A 6,752-nucleotide genomic window follows, 5' to 3' on the forward strand; every position below is an offset into this window, starting at 1 on the left:
AAGTATTACAAATAAATCAGTAAAGTACATTTTTATATATTTATAAGTCGTTATGGGAGCAAGAAGACCAGAGAAGAACCAAACCAACACTGTCCCCATGGGCGAACAGGATCTTCTTGGCTCCATGAAAATGTTAACTACGTATGTACCTCAATTATACTGAATGGAACATCTTTATACAAAATTCAACCAAGTAAGGCTTGTTATAAAATAATGGGATCAAAGAATCCGTGCTTGAAAATAACCACAACAGAACTATTTTTACAGTTTACACATGATGAATTCCAATGCCCTCAGTTTGCTCCTTAAAACAGTACTTTATGACTTGTTGTCACCTGAGATGAATGATATGATAATGTGTATTTTGGAGTTGCCTTTCCAGGCTCACCAGACCAGTTACATTACCAGGCTGCGGCAGGGACATCCCACATCCTCAATACAATAATAGATTGGGACTCCTCGTCCTTCCTTAGTACATTATCAGCCAGGGAACCTAAATATCTCACGTTAGAGGTTTATTCTAGAAGGCTATTTCTGGTGAGCAGCCAGATGCAATCTGCCGCTGCCACCTCCAGCCAAGGGGAGGGTACCCTTTAGTGATGGGTCGTACGCCGCAACAACGGCTCTTTTTGAATCGCTCCTTTTGGTGAAAGTTGGGAACCGAATTACATATGTGAAAGAGCCGTTTATTTGGCTCCCTGATTTGCATACTGTACTGTTATTATTGCTTTTTGAGATTCAGACATGGATTATCTGCAGATCAATTATAAAAACATCATCTGAAGATGGTAATTCCTCATTGCAGGAACAAAATATTGAGGAGAGAGCCACATTCTGGTCCACACCATATTAGATTTAGGCATCCAATATTGGCCTACGCTGCCTCTGTAGCAGGTTGCTGGCAAGATAATAGGGACAGGTCATTCTTCCCTCAACCAAATGACAAGTCACGACAGTTTTCCAGCAAAGGCTACAGTAGTCTACTGCTAGTATGAAAACAGCATTGTTCCCCACACAATGTTTAAGATCTGACTGATAGTGGGGACATTGATGACTTCATAACGGAGAAGAGAATTAGCTGTTTCAAACGTGACCACAAGAGGGGGTATGTTGCTTATTCAGAGAACAAAATATGTTCCACAGTATAAGCATATAAACTACTACTGTTCTCTGTAAGAACATTATTTCGCATTGACAAAGTTTGACATTCAATCCAGTGGCGTACTTACATTACCACTAAACAAATCTGTCTGATTTTCCATTGACTCCTGTCTTACCCCAGTAAAATTAATATGAAATGATAGTAGAAAATTCCACTAAATTAAATACCTTACATTATTATTTCATTAAATACCTCATAGTATCATACATTTTAAAGCAATGTTTCATGACATTTATGACTAAGAACTCTGTACAGATGTATGTTCTTAATTTGATCACCCTGTTGCAGGAGAACATGTAGTGTATTTAAGATTTAAAAGCCTTCTGAAGTTTGTTATTTCCACTTAGAAATTTCAGACTATATTTTTCATTATGAAAAATGTATCAACCCATAGAAATGTCCATTAATTATAATCCATATAATAATTCACATTCCCTGTTGCTGCAGGATTCTTTTCCTGCTATAGAAAACTGGTTCAAATTAAGATCCTACATGTGTATGTGTTGGGACATTTATAGCTCAACTATATTGGCAATCAATCAAACATAGTAACACATTTCCAATTAAAAACACAATAAACTAGATGATGGCCAGGGACCATGCTAACCAAACAAATATTGACTGTGATTGGACTCAATAATAGAGGTCCTATCTTTATTGAACATATTCTTGAACATATAAATGGTTCATTGCCCAGGTTTCCAAAGAGAATTGTTTGAGAAAACATGAACGTCTTATGAAAGCCATCATATAAAATCATTTTAAAAAACAACCATGAAGCCCGAAAAAGAAAGGAAATTCACGAGAACCAAAATGTGTACTTCAACCATGCTCTACCAAGGTTTTCCAGCACACAGCTTTGACCTACTACAGTAGCTATGTTAGTCTATTTGTATTTCCAACGATGTGTAGGCAGGTTGCTTAGGATTCAAACCTTCTCAAACAGCCTGATTCATATGCTCCCACAATAATATGATTTGTACCACATACAAGGTAATGTATTGAATTCTTTCCACCCCACACTAAGACATTACGCCATTTTCAAGCTTTTCTTCTTATTATATGAAAGCAAGCTTTGTTTTTATACTTACAACGCCATCAGGCTTGATTGAGATGTTTTGTCTTGTAGTAATGTGGTGCCTGCCTGTAATTCCTTAAACATTTACTTTAACAGTACGTGTCATTGAATTTTTTTTTTAAATCATAACATATTTTTTCGTTAGTAGGTACCCAACATAATAGGTGGTGGTGTGTTTGACACAGTCACTCATATAGATATAGAGGTCTATAGGGTCTGTCTGCATTCCTTATTTCTATAACAGTTAGCTTACCTATGTAACATTGACATACTGTAACCACTTGTTTTTCAAACATGGTCCTGTTTTATCAAATGGGTAATTCATTACCGCTGTAAAATGACTATGTAGCTTAAAGTTGTGTAATGTATTTACTTTTGCAATAAAGATGACGCTACAATAATACACATTCACAAACAAAACACAAAACATCAGCGGCAGACCTGTGGGCGAAAACAGCGCGTTGATGAGAAGTCGAAGAATAATAGCAAGAATCGTGCAAACTAACAGGCAGGCCACAAACAGGCATATAACAGGGCATTGTAACAGTGGTGTGCAGAACAGCGTCTCGGAATGCACAACCCGTCTGTCCTTGTCACAGATGGGCTATTATAGCAGACGACCACACCGGGTTCCACTCCTATCAGCTAAAAACAAGAAGAAGTTGCTCCAGTGGGCATGTGACCACCAACACTGGAAAATTGAGGATTGAGGAGTGGAAAATACTAGATGGTGTACCTAATAAACTGGCCACTGTGTGTACTGCGTACTTTACCCATGCTCTACCAACGTTTTCCAGCACACAGTGTTGAAGTACTACAGTAGCTATTTTGGTCTATTGTACTTCAACAATATGTAGACAAGTTGCATAGCATTCAAACCTTCTCAAACAGCCTAATTCATACTCTGAGGGATAATGGACGTTATAGTGTCATGCTAAAAAAAATATAAATATTATATAATATATATGTATAATACATACAGTTGAAGTCAGAAGTTTACATACACATTAGCGAAATACATTTAAACTCAGTTTTTCACAATTCCTGACATTTAATCTGAGTAAAAATACCCTGTTTTAGGTCAGTTAGGATCCCCACTTCATTTTAAGAATGTGAAATGTCAGAATAATTGTAGAGAGAATGATTTATTTCAGCTTTTATTTCTTTCATCACATTCCCAGTGGGTCAGAAGTTTACATACGCTCAATTAGTATTTGGTAGCATTGCCTTTAAACTGTATGTCAACTTGACACTATTCAAATGGACAGTCTGGTGATGATAGCACGTGTTAATTCCAAAATGTTTTGTTCATTCACTCAGTACTGATTGACTGTTTATTTATCTTGCTTGTAAAGCATTTTTTTTGTCTAAAACAGTTTCATTTTATAGCCAACCAAGCATGGCGTTTTCTATTGACTGCGCACAGGTTGCACAAGCTAGCAAGCAATGATCATTATGATGTTGTTGTTTTAACTGGATGCTTCGTGTGCAACTCGCTCTCCTGCTACTTTCTAGTTGTGGATGGTGATTTCCTTTTTTGGGGAGCTTGACTCTGTGTTGATCAGTCACTGCAAATTTGGATTATAATGACAAGACGGAAATTGTATTGACAGAGGAGGGAGCATACTGAATTAATGCATAAGGCAAGGGATAGAATTCTGTGGAGAGTCCTCAGAGGAGGAAGGGGAGGACCATCCTCCCCAGTGAGTTTCATAAAAATAAAAATAGTGACGAAGAAGGAGAGCGATGGAGTGCTGCATCATATGACCGGGCCTCCACAATCACCTGACCTCAACCCAATTGAGATGGTTTGGGATGAGTTGGACCGCAGAATGAAGGAAAATCAGCCAAGAAGCGCTCAGCATATGTGGGAACTCCTTCAAGGCTGTTAGAAAAGCATTCCAAGTGAAGCTGGTTGAGAGAATGCCAAGAGTGTGCAAAGCCGTCATCAAGGCAAAGGGTGGCTACTTTGAAGAATCTCAAATCTAAAATATATTTTGATTTGTTTAATACTTTTGTGGTTACTACATGATTCCATATGTGTTATTTCATAGTTTTGATGTCTTCACTATTATTCTACAATGTAGAAAATAGTAAAAATAGAGAAAAACCCTGGAATGAGTAGGTGTGTCCAAACATTTGACTGGTACTGTATAGCAAATGCAGCTAACTTGTTTAGTCTACTCAAACAGATCAAAATGCTATGTTAGCTAGCTGGCTATGACTATCCAACACTCTTCCAAGTCAAGATAAGCTTTTGGTTTTATTCATTTATTGCCACTAGAGTCCGCCGGTATAACTGCTAAACTGCATGCTGTACACTGCAATGCATGATTGTAGCAGGTTTACTACCGCATTAGTTCTAGTTGTTATGTTGACTATGACGTTAATATGACGTTAATATGTTGACAACGATGTAGGCTGTGTGTAACGGTTAGCTGTTATGGTATGAAAGTCTGGATTGGAAAGTTTTTTTCACCTGGTCACCGACAGCTGTTGTATTGTGCACTGAAGTCCACAAGAAAAGGAAAAAGGTGAGAGGAGGAGAGAGTGTAGAAGCGAGAAGGATTTATATATACAACAAGCAAAGTGATCATGTGGTTTATACTGTATGTGGCTGCTAGTTCTGTGTTTGCATGTGATCAGCGGTACATTCATTCCAGCCAATTCTGTAGAAAAACATTTCTTCAACGGAAGAAAACGGAATGAAACGGGGAAAAATATACCTGAATTTGTCCACTTAAAACTCTCATTTGCACTTGTACTAATGATGACAACTTAGGTCAGCTAGATGCATGCAAAAGTGTGCAAGGTGTTATTGAATGTGTCACTGTCTGTCACTTTGACTACTCAAATTTCCCTCAACCTATGCATCTAAGTTGCTAACTTTCATTCGTCGGCTACGTTGTAGCAACCTCACGATGGGTATAGGGAAAATTGAAGTATCATGTCTAAACCTATCAATGTAACATTGAGCTGGGTGAATGGAATATGAATGACAGTCATCCAAAATGCTGTAATATAAATAAGGCCATGCCCATTAAAAAAATGGGTCCTCCCTCATCTTAAACAGCAGTGACTGCCACTGATAGGATTTTCTTCTGATCGTCTAACAGCCACACATCTGTTCTGTGCATAATTTTTATTTATTTAACTAGGCAAGTCAGTTAAGAACAAATTCTTATTTACAATCACGGCCTACACCGGCCAAACCCGGATGACGCTGGGTCAATTGTGTTGCTATGGGACTCCCAATCATGGCTGGTTATGATACAGCCTGGATTCGAACCAGGCTGTCTGTAGTGACACCTCAAGTACCACCTTAGACCACTGTGCCACTTGCGAGCCCCTGTGCATATGCATTATAAATTAGCAGTGATGCAGTTTTACCAAAATTTGGTACATCTAAATGATTATAATAGCAGCTCTGATTACACAGAAGTGTCCAGGTCAGCAGTTTAGGGGGGGAAAGGGGGATACGTAGTCAGTTGTACAACTGAAATGTGACTTCCGCAATTAACCCGACCCCTCTGAATGAAAGGTGCAGTAGGCTGCCTTAATCAGCATCCACATTTTCGGCACCCAGGGAACCCACTGGTTAACTGCCTTGCTCAGAACGACAGATTTTTACCTTGTCAGCTTGGGGATTTGATCCAGCAAACTTTCGCTTACAGGCCCAACACTCTTAACCACTAGGCTACCTGCCACCCCATGTTTACACAGATTACTTCAGCCATATGAAAAACCTTCCATAGGAAAATATACTTACCTAGCTAGCTAGTTAGCTACCTTCCTTTTGCTTCTCACCCAACTGGTGATTTCTAGCTAGCTACAGCTGCTAGCCTACAGCTGCTAGCTAGATTTTAACTTAACACTGAGCTTCAACCAATGCACACTATAGTCGAACCAACCAGCACAACTATAATAGAATAAAATAGTTAATAAAAGCTAAAGTCAGTAAATGACAAAAGAGTTGTGAATACATTAGTTATATTTTTTTAAACAGCAGACTTTGTGTAACAGCAAGCATTGTGAAAAAACACTATATGTTAAGTTTTGAAACATCTAGGATCACAGAGCTAAATTAGCACATTTCTAAAAATCCATGTAGATTGAATATCAGCTTTGATAGAAAATGATGTCATTTCTTGGTTTTTAATCATTCTTTATGGTAATGGTATGAAATTATAAGATGACGTGAAAACATAAGTGAATAGGACCATTCCATTGTGGTCATTACACAATTAGGAACAAAGAAAGAATAATTACATTTATTTGAGTTTACTACTGGAAAATCATAGGACCATAGTGCTGTAATGAGCCTGTGATTCTCATAGGTTTACACTAAATAACAAAGTTACCCCTCATTTTCAACTAATGTTGTTTTTCAGGAAGGACTGTTTTTCCAATTAACTCGCAATGGACCAGATGCATTTACATTAGGATAATAACCCTCTCCAGTGTCAGTCCAAAGTCTGACCAACCAAGAGGCAATGTCATTTGATCTGTTTG

The sequence above is a fragment of the Oncorhynchus tshawytscha genome, linkage group LG28 (genome assembly GCF_018296145.1).
Source record: "Oncorhynchus tshawytscha isolate Ot180627B linkage group LG28, Otsh_v2.0, whole genome shotgun sequence".
NCBI classification, from domain to species: Eukaryota; Metazoa; Chordata; class Actinopteri; order Salmoniformes; family Salmonidae; genus Oncorhynchus; species Oncorhynchus tshawytscha.